The following is a 14,902-nucleotide window of genomic DNA, read 5'->3' as shown; positions in this document are numbered from 1 at the left end:
CCCCAGGAACTGGGCTCGGACTTGAATGCAAAAAATCCTTATATCGAAGGATGGACCCCAGACCGAAGTTGTCCCCTCCTCAAAGTTGTGCTGCCCTGAGAGACCCAAGGGAGCCCTACAAACTGACATCAGCAACCTGGACTGGTGAGTTTTCTTTCCCAGGGAAAATGGCCAAAGGATGTGCCCAGGGGCCCCTGGCCCTGGGCTGGGCCCTGACTGCAGAGAATCTTTATATCGAAGTTTGGACCCCCAATCGAAGTTGTCCCCTCCTCAAAGTTGTGCTGCCCTGAGTGACCCAAGGGAGCCCTACAAACTGACATCAGCAACCTGGACTGGTGAATTTTCTTTCCCAGGGAAAATGGCCAAAGGATGTGCCCAGGGGCCCCTGGCCCTGGGCTCAGACCTGACTGCAAAGAATCCTTATATCGAAGGATGGACCCCAGACCAAAGTTGTCCCCTCCTCAAAGTTGTGCTGCCCTGATAGACCCAGGGGTGCCCTACAAACTGACATTAGCAACCTGGACTGGTGAATTTTCTTTCCCAGGGAAAATGGCCAAAGGATGTGCCCAGGGGCCCCTGGCCCTGGGCTCGGGCCTGAGTGTAAAGAATCCCTCTATCGAAGGGTGCATCACAGACCAAAATTGTCCCCACCTCAAACTTGTGCTGCCCTGATAGACCCAAGGGAGCCCTACAAACTGACATCAGCAACCTGGACTGGTGAGTTTTCTTTCCCAGGGAAAATGGCCAAAGGATGTGCCCAGGGGCCCCAAGACCAGGGCTGGGACCTGACTGAAAAGAATCGTTATATCGAAGGATGGATCGCAGACCGAAATTGTCCGCTCCTCAAATTCCTGCTGCCCAGATAGACCCAAGGGAGCCCTACAAACTGACATCAGCAGCCTGAACAGATGAATTTTCTTTCCCAGGGAAAATGGCCAAAGGATGTGCCCAGGGACCCCTGGCACTGGGCACGGGCCTGAATGCAAAGAATCCTTATATCGAAGGATGGACCCCAGACCGAAGTTGTCCCCTCCTCAAATTTCTACTTCCCATATAGACCCAAGGGAGCCCTACAAACTGACATCAGCAACCTGGACTGGTGAGTTTTCTTTCCCAGGGAAAATGGCCAAAGGATGTGCCCAGGGGCCCCTGGCCCTGGGCTCGGGCCTGACTGTACAGAATCCCTATATCGAAGGGTGGATCACAGACCAAAATTGTCCCCACCTCAAAGTTGTGCTGCCCTGATAGACCCAAGGGAGCCCTACAAACTGACATCAGCAACCTGGACTGGAGAGTTTTCTTTACCAGGGAAAATGGCCAAAGGATGTGCCCAGGGGCCCTGGCCCTGGGCTGGGGACTGATTGTAAAGAATCCCTATATCGAAGGATGGATCACAGACCAAAATGGTCCCCACCTCAAACTTGTGCTGCCCTGATAGACCCAAGGGAGCCATACAACCTGACATCAGCAACCTGGACTGGTGAGTTTTCTTTCCCAGGGAAAATGGCCAAAGGATGTGCCCAGGGGCCCCTGGCACTGGGCTGGGGCCTGAATGCAAAGAATCCTTATATCGAAGGATGGATCACAGACCGAAATTGTCCCCTCCTCAAATTTCTACTTCCCATATAGACCCAAGGGAGCCCTACAAACTGACATCAGCAACCTGGACTGGTGAGTTTTCTTTCCCAGGGAAAATGGCCAAAGGATGTGCCCAGTGGCCCGTGGCACTGCGTTGGTGCCTGACTGCAGAGAATCCCTATATCGAAGGATGGTTCGCAGACCAAAGTTGTCCCCTCCTCAAATTTCTGCTTCCCAGATAGACCCAAGGGAGCCCTATAAACTGACATCAGCAACCTGGACTGGTGAGTTTTCTTTCCCAGGGAAAATGGCCAAAGGATGTGCCCAGGAGCCCTAAGAAAAGGGCTGGGACCTGACTGCAAATAATCCTTATATCGAAGTATGGATCACAGACCAAAATTGTCCACACCTCAAATTTCTGCTACCCAGATAGACCCAAGGGAGCCCTACAAAGTGACATCAGCAACATGGACTGGTGAGTTTTCTTTCCCAGGGAAAATGGCCAAAGGATGTGCCCAGGAGCCCTAAGAAAAGGGCTGGGACCTGACTGCAAATAATCCTTATATCGAAGGATGGATCACAGACCAAAATTGTCCCCTCCTCAAATTTCTGCTGCCCAGATAGACCCAAGGGAGCCCTACAAAGTGACATCAGCAACATGGACTGGTGAGTTTTCTTTCCCAGGGAAAATGGCCAAAGCATGTGCCCAGGGGTCCGTGGCCCCTGCTGGGACCTGACTGCATAATATCCTTATATCGAAGAATGGATCACAGACCGAAGTTGTCCCCACCTCAAACTTCTGCTGCCCTGATAGACCCAAGGGAGCCATACAAACTGACATCAGCAACCTGGACTGGTGAGTTTTCTTTCCCAGGGAAAATGGCCAAAGGATGTGCCCAGGGGCCCCTGGCACTGGGCTGGGGCCTGAATGCAAAGAATCCTTATATCGAAGGATGGATCGCAGACCGAAATTGTCCCCTCCTCAAATTTCTACTTCCCATATAGACCCAAGGGAGCCCTACAAACTGACATCAGCAACCTGGACTGGTGAGTTTTCTTTCCCAGGGAAAATGGCCAAAGGATGTGCCCAGGGGCCCCTTAACCCTGGATGGGACCTGAATGCAAAAAATCCTTATATCGAAGGATGGACCCCAGACTGAAGTTGTCCCCTCCTCATAGTTGTGCTGCCCTGAGAGACACAAGGGAGCCCTACAAACTGACATCAGCAACCTGGACTGGTGAGTTTCCTTTCCCAGGGAACATGGCCAAAGGATGTGCCCAGGGGCCCCTGGCACTGGGCTGGGGCCTGACTGCAAAGAATCCCTATATCGAAGGATGGATCGCAGACCAAAGTTGTCCCCTCCTCAAATTTCTGCTTCCCAGATAGACCCAAGGGTTCCCTACAATGTGACATCAGGAACCTGGACTGGTGAGTTTTCTTTCCCAGGGAAAATGGCCAAAGCATTTGCCCAGGGGCCCCAAGCACAGGGCTGGGACCTGACTGCAAAGAATCCTTATATCGAAGAATGGACCCCAGACCGAAGTTGTCCCCTCCTCAAAGTTGTGCTGCCCTGAGAGACACAAGGGAGCCCTACAAACTGACATCAGCAACCTGGACTGGTGAGTTTTCTTTCTCAGGGAAAATGGCCAAAGAATGTGCCCAGGGGCCCCTGGCACTGGGCTGGGGCCTGATTGCAAAGAATCCCTATATCGAAGGATGGATCGCAGACCAAAGTTGTCCCCTCCTAAAATTTCTGCTTCCCAGATAGACCCAAGGGTTCCCTACAATGTGACATCAGGAACCTGGACTGGTGAGTTTTCTTTCCCAGGGAAAATGGCCAAAGCATGTGCCCAGGGGCCCCTGGCACCCGGCTGGGGCCTGAATGCAAAGAATCCTTATATGGAAAAATGGACCCCAGACCTAAGTTGTCCCCTCCTCAAATTTCTGCTTCCCATATAGACCCAAGGGAGCCCTACAAACTGACATCAGCAACCTGGACTGGTGAATTTTCTTTCCCAGGGAAAATGGCCAAAGGATGTGCCCAGTGGCCCGTGGCACTGCGTTGGTGCCTGACTGCAGAGAATCCCTATATCGAAGGATGGTTCGCAGACCAAAGTTGTCCCCTCCTCAAATTTCTGCTTCCCAGATAGACCCAAGGGAGCCCTATAAACTGACATCAGCAACCTGGACTGGTGAGTTTTCTTTCCCAGGGAAAATGGCCAAAGGATGTGCCCAGGAGCCCTAAGAAAAGGGCTGGGACCTGAGTGCAAATAATCCTTATATCGAAGTATGGATCACAGACCAAAATTGTCCACACCTCAAATTTCTGCTACCCAGATAGACCCAAGGGAGCCCTACAAAGTGACATCAGCAACATGGACTGGTGAGTTTTCTTTCCCAGGGAAAATGGCCAAAGGATGTGCCCAGGAGCCCTAAGAAAAGGGCTGGGACCTGACTGCAAATAATCCTTATATCGAAGGATGGATCACAGACCAAAATTGTCCCCTCCTCAAATTTCTGCTGCCCAGATAGACCCAAGGGAGCCCTACAAAGTGACATCAGCAACATGGACTGGTGAGTTTTCTTTCCCAGGGAAAATGGCCAAAGCATGTGCCCAGGGGTCCCTGGCCCCTGATGGGACCTGACTGCATAATATCCTTATATCGAAGAATGGATCACAGACCGAAGTTGTCCCCACCTCAAACTTCTGCTGCCCTGATAGACCCAAGGGAGCCCTACAAAGTGACATCAGGAACCTGGACTGGTGAGTTTTCTTTCCCAGGGAAAATGGCCAAAGGATGTGCCCAAGTGCGCCTGGACCCTGGCTGGGACCTGACTGCATAGTATCCTTATATCGAAGGATGGACCCCAGACCGAAGTTGTCCTTTCCTCAAATTTCTGCTGCCCTGATAGACCCAAGGGAGCACTACAAACTGACATCAGGAACCTGGACTGGTGAATTTTAAATCTCAGGGAAAAGGGCCAGAGTGTGTGCCTAGAGGTCACTGGCCCTCAGCTGGTGGCTGACCTTAAGAAATCCAAACATCGAAGGAAGTATCCCAAACACCATCTGATTCCACCTCCTTCATCAGGACGAAGTCAAACCCAGGAAAGTTGTCTCGGAACACCTTCAATAAAGCATGCCAGCAGTGCTTTGAAAAGGCAGGGAGCTTTAGCCACCGTCCTCTAGCAGTCGCAAGGCTGTGCACACAATGTCGTCTCCCTGCGGCAACGTTCTTCGCCCTCGTGCAAGCTACCGCTCTGTCCGGCTCCCGGAGCAGGAGAAGCGGCTGCTTCGCGCACACAACAGCGGAGCGGCAGCCGTACGCTCCGAAGCGCTGCTTCAGCCGAAAGACGCCGGCCACCGGCGCTTGGCTTCGGACAGCTCCGGAGAGCCGTAGTGTGCGTCTGCACTAGACTGCGTCATAGCGAAAAGCTTTGGCAGTGTGTCGCGCAGGGAGATAGCTTAGGAGCGCTGCGCACTTATGCCTCCCTTGCCCAGAAACACGATTTTATTGCAAACTCCAAAAACATTGCTCTTTCCAGGGCAATATATAAGCTGTTTTCTGACGGCCGTGATCTTTCGATTACTCTTGCCCAGCTCGTTGTTGCAGCGTGCACGTGCCTTCCTGGCATTAAGAGCACAGTGAGAGCAATCGCAAAAGTCCAGCAGCTGCTGACTCCCAAAAACCCAAGGCGCTTGTCTACGTTCTTGCTTCTCGACAACTCAACGCCGCCCTTCATTTCTGCAGCTGCCATCGAGTTTTCTGTATCTCGAGCCTTCTGGGACGAGCACCAATTTCCCAAGAGGGGCTGCATCAGGACGAAGTCAAAACCCAGGAAAGTTGTCTCGGAACACCTTCAATAAAGCATGCCAGCAGTGCATTGAAAAGGCAGGTAGCTTTAGCCACCGTCCTCTAGCAGTCGCAAGGCTGTGCACACAATGTCGTCTCTCTGCGGCAACGTTCTTCGCCCTCGTGCAAGCTACCGCTCTGTCCGGCTCCCGGAGCACGAGAAGCGGCTGCTTCGCGCACACAACAGCGGAGCGGCAGCCGTACGCTCCGAAGCGCTGCTTCAGCCGAAAGACGCCGGCCACCGGCGCTTGGCTTCGGACAGCTCCGGAGAGCCGTAGTGTGCGTCTGCACTAGACTGCATCATAGCGAAAAGCTTTGGCATTGTGTCGCGCAGGGAGATACCTTAGGAGCGCAGCGCACTTATGCCTCCCTTGCCCAGAGACACGATTTTACTGCACACTCCAAAAACAGTACTCTTTCCAGGGCAATATATAAGCTGCTTTCTGACGGCCGTGATCTTTCGATTACTCTTGCCCAGCTCGTTGTTTTAACGTGCACATGCCGTCCTGGCATTCAGTGCACAGTGAAAGCAATCGGAAAAGTCCAGCAGCTGCTGACTCCCAAATACAAGGCGCTGGCTATGTTCTTGTGTTGCAGTCATGCTGGCATGGTAGCGTGGAGGAAGGTTTTAGAAAGGCCTTGGGAATGGTAAACTGAGGAAAAGGATACATTCATGTATGCCCCATTGTTTTAGAAAGGCTTTGGGAATGAGAAACTGAGGGAAAAGATACATTTATGTATGCTCCACTGTTTCGGGAAAGTCCCGCTTCAGCATTCCTCTGTAGACCCCCTTCTCCCCACCCCTGAGCAGTTCCCATTGGACCTGGCCCCTGGGGTGGTTCTGATGTGCCTTAGCTGAACACTGTCTCTATTGTTTAAGACCTTATCTCTTAATTTTGCTGTATAAAACTGTATCTGGGCAATAGCCCAGGGCCTTTGGTCACTGCAATGCTTCAGGCAATACAATCTCTCTGGACAAGCATACCATTGGTCTCTCTTGGTCTCTTTATCTCGAACCCTTGCGGCGACTGAGGCAGCGCCGCAGCTCGGACCGTGCTAACCCACACGCTGCCTGGTGAGCCCAGGGCAGCGGGACCGCGGAAAACCCCGGCCCCGGAGGGGACAGCTAGCCGGAGGGTCCCGGGGGGCCGGGGAGGGACGGGGGACAGCAGCGAGAAACCCCCGAGAGCAAAGTGGCGGTCGAAAGAGAAGCAACAAGTGGCGCACCAACGTTGGGCTTTGCACTGGTCTGAGCAAGCGTTCCCCAGCCGTCGTGGACAGTGCACTGGCTAGGAGGTTTTCCAGACACTTTGCAGTGTCACCGCGAGCTGCAGAGCGGGGAGCGGTGTGAATAAATCGCTACGCAGGCTGTCGGCTCCGCGGGGAGAAGCTCTGGGATCACGCTGGTGGTGTGAGGCACTTGCCTCTCCACACAGCCCAGCGGGACTGTTGCCGTGGAGACAGACGCCGATTTCTGTCCGGCGAGGTCGTCACGGGTCGGACGGCACCTCTCCACACCCGGGAGACCGCCCGGGGTTCGGGAACCGTTGCTGCAGTGGTGTCTAAAGGACGGCGGTGGGTGAGTCTCGGTACTGGGGGGCAGGGGCCCGGCCAGGAGACATCGGCTCCTGTGTGCCCGTGGGGGGACACGCCAGCGCGCAGGCGTGACGGGAGTCTCCGTCGTAGCTTTAGAACTTTGGGTTTGCTGCAGTAATTGGTTGAGATTTGCTGTGAAGCCAGCCATGGGTGTTAGGCTGACTACACAGCAGAAAGAGATTTATAAACAAGTTCAGGAGCCCCTGCTGAGTGCAGGTGTCAAATTTCCTAAGAGCCTTGTAAAAGAGTTTGTCAGATGGTTATCAGTAAGTATTCCGGAGATAACAGAGCAAGTAGTGAGAGAAAGACGATTTTGGAAGCGTGTTGGTGCAGTGCTGAGTGAAAGGACAAAGGCAGGAGATCCCTCAGTGAAAGAAGGTTTTATGAGAATGTTTTTGGTCATTTACGATGTTGTGAAAGAGAGTGCGGACACTCAGGGCGCCCGGGGAGCAGAAAAGCGCCCTGTCGCGTCCCCGGTGCCCCCCCGCACCCCCTGCGGTGAGAAAACTAACTGTGCAGATGTAGATTTAGTTTCTAACCCTTCTCCGCCTCCTGCTTTTGCTCCCGCAGCTGAAAATCCATGCTTTGCACCCCCCATTCCCCCCCCCGTGCAGCCCCCACAAGATGGAGGTGGCCACGCGGTTTTCCCTTCTCCATCCCCGCATTCCCTGCTCCCTGTGCCAGCCCAGAACATGCCCCCAGCCCTCGCATTCCCCCCTCCGCCTGTCCCTGACCCCAACCCCTCCTCCCTTGCGGCGGTTCAGCCCACATTCCAGCCCCCGGTCCAGCCCTCAGCTCCTCCTCTCGCAGTTCCATCACCACCCCCTGTCCCTGTCCCTGCCCCGCTCCACGCAGCCCAGCCGGCTGCGGCCACTCCCTCACAAGCCGGCCCTCCTCCTCCTCCTTCTCCCTCTCCCGGTTTCCCTGGCAACGGCAGCGCCCAGGCTGTCAGCCGGGAAGTGCTCAGAGAGACCGAGCCTGCGTTATTAGCCCCTGTGATTTATAATGCCAGGGGACAGAACGCCAAATGGGAGCCCCTTTCGTATGATAGTATTAGGGAACTTTGCAAAACGAAGCGTGAGTTTGGGGAAAGAAGTGAATTTTTTAAGAGCATTTTGAAAGCTACTATATGCTCCAAGACATTTGTCCCCGCTGATTTGAAGCGTCTTTTCAGTTGCTTGCTCCCTCAGTCTGAGTTTAGATTGTGGGAAAGAACGTGGAAAAGACTTGCAGCAGATCTCCTCCCAGAGATTCTGCAAAGTCCAAGCCTTTCCACAGATATAGAGGATGAGGAAATCACTTTAGAACATCTAGTGGGTGAAGGTGATTGGAGCCAAGCTAAAAAGCAAGCCGCAGGCATCCCCAGAGCAGTGTTAGACCTGTCCAGGGATGCAGCAGAACGTGCATTTTTTAATATGCCTTCTAAAGACCCTATTGTCTCATATACCGCTTTAAAGCAGTCTGTTTCAGAACCATTCATGGATTTTGTGGATCGAGTGCGAGCCTCTGTGGAAAAAAGGGTGCAAAATCCAGAGCTCCAAGACCAACTTACATTAGAACTGGTCACCACAAATGCAAATGAAGTCTGTCAGCGAGTCATCCTATCCCTTCCATCATCGCCTCCCCCCACACTCGATCAGCTCATCAAGGAGTGCACCAGGAAAGCTGTGCTGATGAGAGAGGACTCAGTGATAAAACCACGGGAAAGGGTGGTTGCTTCAGGAGCAGCAACCCCCAGGACTCCAGGATCTGAAGGGCCTCCTCGACAAGGGGGGAAGGCAGGAGGGGGGAGAATCATTTTCCTTTATACTGGCAGAGCAAAATGTATCTTTTTCAGAGTTAGTTCACTTTGTTGTATGATTTTATCTCTCTTTCAGACTAGCAGAATGTAAATTTCCACATTCCTGCTCATCGTTTGGTTCCAGGGAATGGTCATCTACCCTTCCACGGTGGATGCATGGATTGTTCCACAGCCCAAGAAAAATGTGTGGGTCACGCTAGCCCAAGCCTTGCAACAGGATCATATGTGTTTGTCCACTGCCTCAGCAGAAAATCCGATGTCCACATGTTTAATAGGGGTTCCAAGTAAGGGGGATGAGTTTCCAATTGATCTGGTCCGTTTGCAAAAGCAGGTGAACGAAAATAAAATACCTAAAGGTGCAGGACAAGTTGAAGCACAAGTGCGAAATCCCCTCATTTTGTGGCAAGGGTGGGTTTCACATTTGCCCACTGCTGAGGGGGAGCCCCAGGAATTAGAACTCCTAGGCTCTGCAAAAGCTGAGTTTTGCATTCAATTTGATTTTTCCCCAACCAAAGAAGTAAAATTATATGAGCATGTCAAACAGTACAAAGTAGAATTCAGAGCAGGTCAATGGTGCACAGCTGTCTACAAGCTGAAATTTGCATCCACCACTGATTTCCGTCCACGCAAGCTGGACAAGGGAATGTTTCTTATCTGTGGGGACAGAGCATACCCAGGAATCCCATCTCGTCTTATTGGAGGTCCATGTACTTTTGGGCATCTGACCCTTGCTTCCCCCAACATGACCCAAATTCCAATTGGGCAAGCAAAAAGTGGGAAAAAAATTACTAAGCGGAGTGCAAGCCAATTTGATGAACATTGTGATGCAGAAATTTATCATTGGGCAAAATCCAAAAGAGTTGCTGTCTCTGTGTTTTTACCATGGGTTGCAGCAGCCAAAGCATTGAGTGAATTAGGCAATCTAGAATGCTGGGTGACCAAGCAGGCAAATTTAACATCAGCAGCCCTGAGTGACCTCCTAGAAGATGAGGAAATAACCAGAAAGGCTACCCTCCAAAATAGGGCAGCTATCGATTTCCTGCTGTTGGCACATGGTCATGGATGTAAAGAATTTGATGGGTTGTGTTGTTTTGATCTGTCATCTAAAGGGCAGAGTGTCCACTCGTCCATTCAGGAAATGAGAAACCTCATTGGGAATGTGAAGCAAGAAAATGAGGATTGGTTTAAAAATCTGTTCAAAGACTGGGACCTTTCTGGGTGGGCAGTGTCTCTTTTAAAAGACATCTTTTACTTTCTAGTTGCATTGTTTTTAGTTCTGTTAGCATTTGGAATTCTGAAGCGGATCGTCTCCAAGGTCATCACCTCGAAGCCGAAGGCTTCTGCGCCGGTTTTCATCGCTGCTGCCGCCACGGAAAGCGATTGGTGGGAAGACGACAAGCAGAAAGACACTGCAGTTTAAGAGCCACAGTTTACCTTCTCCCAAGGCATCGTTCATCTTAGTAATTGAAAAGCGGGGAATTGTTGCAGTCATGCTGGCATGGTAGCGTGGAGGAAGGTTTTAGAAAGGCCTTGGGAATGGTAAACTGAGGAAAAGGATACATTCATGTATGCCCCATTGTTTTAGAAAGGCTTTGGGAATGAGAAACTGAGGGAAAAGATACATTTATGTATGCTCCACTGTTTCGGGAAAGTCCCGCTTCAGCATTCCTCTGTAGACCCCCTTCTCCCCACCCCTGAGCAGTTCCCATTGGACCTGGCCCCTGGGGTGGTTCTGATGTGCCTTAGCTGAACACTGTCTCTATTGTTTAAGACCTTATCTCTTAATTTTGCTGTATAAAACTGTATCTGGGCAATAGCCCAGGGCCTTTGGTCACTGCAATGCTTCAGGCAATACAATCTCTCTGGACAAGCATACCATTGGTCTCTCTTGGTCTCTTTATCTCGAACCCTTGCGGCGACTGAGGCAGCGCCGCAGCTCGGACCGTGCTAACCCACACGCTGCCTGGTGAGCCCAGGGCAGCGGGACCGCGGAAAACCCCGGCCCCGGAGGGGACAGCTAGCCGGAGGGTCCCGGGGGGCCGGGGAGGGACGGGGGACAGCAGCGAGAAACCCCCGAGAGCAAAGTGGCGGTCGAAAGAGAAGCAACATTCTTGCTTCTCGACAACTCGACGCAGCCCTTCATTTCTGCAGCTGCCATCGAGTTTTCTGCATCTCGAGCCTTCTGGGACGAGCACGAGTTTCCCAGGAGGGGCTGCATCAGGACGAAGTCAAAACCCAGGAAAGTTGTCTCGGAACACCTTCAATAAAGCATGCCAGCAGTGCATTGAAAAGGCAGGGAGCTTTAGCCACCGTCCTCTAGCAGTCGCAAGGCTGTGCACACAATGTCGTCTCCCTGCGGCAACGTTCTTCGCCCTCGTGCAAGCTACCGCTCTGTCCGGCTCCCGGAGCAGGAGAAGCGGCTGCTTCGCGCACACAACAGCGGAGCGGCAGCCCTACGCTCCGAAGCGCTGCTTCAGCCGAAAGACGCCGGCCACCGGCGCTTGGCTTCGGACAGCTCCGGAGAGCCGTAGTGTGCGTCTGCACTAGACTGCATCATAGCGAAAAGCTTTGGCATTGTGTCGCGCAGGGAGATAGCTTAGGAGCACAGCGCACTTATGCCTCCCTTGCCCAGAAACACGGATTTGCTGCACACTCCAAAAACACTGCTCTTTCCATGCTACTATGTAAGCTGCTGTCTGACGCCCGTTCTCTTCTGCCCACTCTTGCCCAGCTGGTTGTTGCAGCGTGCACGTGCCTTCCTGGCATTAAGAGCACAGTGAAAGCAATCGCAAAAGTCCAGCAGATGCTGACACCCAAACACAAGGCGCTTGTCTACGTTCTTGCTTCTCGACAACTCAACGCAGCCCTTCATTTCTGCAGCTGCCATCGAGTTTTCTGTATCTCGAGCCTTCTGGGACGAGCACCAATTTCCCAAGAGGGGCTGCATCAGGACGAAGTCAAAACCCAGGAAAGTTGTCTCGGAACACCTTCAATAAAGCATGCCAGCAGTGCATTGAAAAGGCAGGGAGCTTTAGCCACCGTCCTCTAGCAGTCGCAAGGCTGTGCACACAATGTCGTCTCCCTGCGGCAACGTTCTTCGCCCTCGTACAAGCTACCGCTCTGTCCGGCTGCCGGAGCAGGAGAAGCGGCTGCTTCGCGCACACAACAGCGGAGCGGCAGCCCTACGCTCCGAAGCGCTGCTTCAGCCGAAAGACGCCGGCCACCGGCGCTTGGCTTCGGACAGCTCCGGAGAGCCGTAATGTGCGTCTGCACTAGACTGCATCATAGCGAAAAGCTTTGACAGTGTGTCGCGCAGGGAGATACCTTAGGAGCGCAGCGCACTTATGCCTCCCTTGCCCAGAGACACGATTTTACTGCACACTCCAAAAACAGTACTCTTTCCAGGGCAATATATAAGCTGCTTTCTGACGGCCGTGATCTTTCGATTACTCTTGCCCAGCTCGTTGTTTTAACGTGCACATGCCGTCCTGGCATTCAGTGCACAGTGAAAGCAATCGCAAAAGTCCAGCAGCTGCTGACTCCCAAACACAAGGCGCTGGCTAGGTTCTTGCTTCTCGACAACTCAACGCAGCCCTTCATTTCTGCAGTTGCCATCGAGGTCTCTGCATGTCGGAGACTCAGAGGACGAGCACGAGTTTCCCACGATGGGCTGCATCAGGAGGAATTCAAAACTCAGGGAATTTGTCCGGGAACACCTTCCATAAGGATGCTAGAAGGGAATTGAAGAGGCAGGCGAGCGGCCACCACCGTCCAGTAGCAGTCCTTAGGGTGTGCGCAAAAGCCCGGTGCTCTTCGGCTTCCTTCTTCGCCCCCGTACAAGCTACCGCTCTGTCCGGCTCCCGGAGCAGGAGAAGCGGCTGCTTCGCGCACACAACAGCGGAGCGGCAGCCCTACGCTCCGAAGCGCTGCTTCAGCCGAAAGACGCCGGCCACCGGCGATTGGCTTCGGACAGCTCCGGAGAGCCGTAGTGTGCGTCTGCACTAGACTGCATCATAGCGAAAAGCTTTGACAGTGTGTCTCGCAGGGAGATAGCTTAGGAGCGCAGCGCACTTATGCCTCCCTTGTCCAGAAACACGGATTTGCTGCACACTCCAAAAACACTGCTCTTTCCATGCTACTATGTAAGCTGCTGTCTGACGCCCGTTCTCTTCTGCCCACTCTTGCCCAGCTGGTTGTTGCAGCGTGCACGTGCCTTCCTGGCATTAAGAGCACAGTGAAAGCAATCGCAAAAGTCCAGCAGCTGCTGACTCCCAAACACAAGGCGCTTGTCTACGTTCTTGCTTCTCGACAACTCAACGCAGCCCTTCATTTCTGCAGCTGCCATCGAGTTTTCTGTATCTCGAGCCTTCTGGGACGAGCACGAGTTTCCCAGGAGGGGCTGCATCAGGACGAAGTCAAAACCCAGGAAAGTTGTCTCGGAACACCTTCAATAAAGCATGCCAGCAGTGCATTGAAAAGGCAGGGAGCTTTAGCCACCGTCCTCTAGCAGTCGCAAGGCTGTGCACACAATGTCGTCTCCCTGCGGCAACGTTCTTCGCCCTCGTGCAAGCTACCGCTCTGTCCGGCTCCCGGAGCAGGAGAAGCGGCTGCTTCGCGCACACAACAGCGGAGCGGCAGCCCTACGCTCCGAAGCGCTGCTTCAGCCGAAAGACGCCGGCCACCGGCGCTTGGCTTCGGACAGCTCCGGAGAGCCGTAGTGTGCGTCTGCACTAGACTGCATCATAGCGAAAAGCTTTGGCATTGTGTCGCGCAGGGAGATACCTTAGGAGCGCAGCGCACTTATGCCTCCCTTGCCCAGAGACACGATTTTACTGCACACTCCAAAAACAGTACTCTTTCCAGGGCAATATATAAGCTGCTTTCTGACGGCCGTGATCTTTCGATTACTCTTGCCCAGCTCGTTGTTTTAACGTGCACATGCCGTCCTGGCATTCAGTGCACAGTGAAAGCAATCGGAAAAGTCCAGCAGCTGCTGACTCCCAAATACAAGGCGCTGGCTAGGTTCTTGCTTCTCGACAACTCAACGCAGCCCTTCATTTCTGTAGCTGCCATCGAGTTTTCTGCATCTCGAGCCTTCTGGGACGAGCACGAGTTTCCCAGGAGGGGCTGCATCAGGACGAAGTCAAAACTCAGGAAAGTTGTCTCGGAACACCTTCAATAAAGCATGCCAGCAGTGCATTGAAAAGGCAGGGAGCTTTAGCCACCGTCCTCTAGCAGTCGCAAGGCTGTGCACACAATGTCGTCTCCCTGCGGCAACGTTCTTCGCCCTCGTACAAGCTACCGCTCTGTCCGGCTCCCGGAGCAGGAGAAGCGGCTGCTTCGCGCACACAACAGCGGAGCGGCAGCCCTACGCTCCGAAGCGCTGCTTCAGCCGAAAGACGCCGGCCACCGGCGCTTGGCTTCGGACAGCTCCGGAGAGCCGTAATGTGCGTCTGCACTAGACTGCATCATAGCGAAAAGCTTTGACAGTGTGTCTGGCAGGGAGATACCTTAGGAGCGCAGCGCACTTATGCCTCCCTTGTCCAAAAACACGGATTTGCTGCACACTCCAAAAACACTGCTCTTTCCATGGTACTATGTAAGCTGCTGTCTGACGCCCGTTCTCTTCTGCCCACTCTTGCCCAGCTGGTTGTTGCAGCGTGCACGTGCCTTCCTGGCATTAAGAGCACAGTGAAAGCAATCGCAAAAGTCCAGCAGATGCTGACACCCAAACACAAGGCGCTTGTCTACGTTCTTGCTTCTCGACAACTCAACGCAGCCCTTCATTTCTGCAGCTGCCATCGAGTTTTCTGTATCTCGAGCCTTCTGGGACGAGCACCAATTTCCCAAGAGGGGCTGCATCAGGACGAAGTCAAAACCCAGGAAAGTTGTCTCGGAACACCTTCAATAAAGCATGCCAGCAGTGCATTGAAAAGGCAGGGAGCTTTAGCCACCGTCCTCTAGCAGTCGCAAGGCTGTGCACACAATGTCGTCTCCCTGCGGCAACGTTCTTCGCCCTCGTACAAGCTACCGCTCTGTCCGGCTGCCGGAGCAGGAGAAGCGGCTGCTTCG

The 14,902-nt window shown here is 53.2% G+C and overlaps 1 long non-coding RNA gene across 1 annotated transcript; it reads left to right on the top strand.

Annotated features, from left to right (window-relative positions):
- The first annotated feature begins 8,845 nt into the window (after positions 1–8,845).
- On the top strand, positions 8,846–10,705 carry LOC144248656 (uncharacterized). Its single transcript, XR_013341966.1, has 2 exons — positions 8,846–9,114; positions 10,105–10,705. It is a non-coding gene; the product is annotated as an uncharacterized LOC144248656 (long non-coding RNA).
- Positions 10,706–14,902: the final 4,197 nt, after the last annotated feature.

This window comes from Lonchura striata, chromosome 2 (genome assembly GCF_046129695.1).
Source record: "Lonchura striata isolate bLonStr1 chromosome 2, bLonStr1.mat, whole genome shotgun sequence".
NCBI classification, from domain to species: domain Eukaryota; kingdom Metazoa; phylum Chordata; class Aves; order Passeriformes; family Estrildidae; genus Lonchura; species Lonchura striata.
The sequence above is the reverse complement of the archived record's forward strand: the minus strand, read 5'-3'. Positions and strand labels throughout refer to the sequence as shown.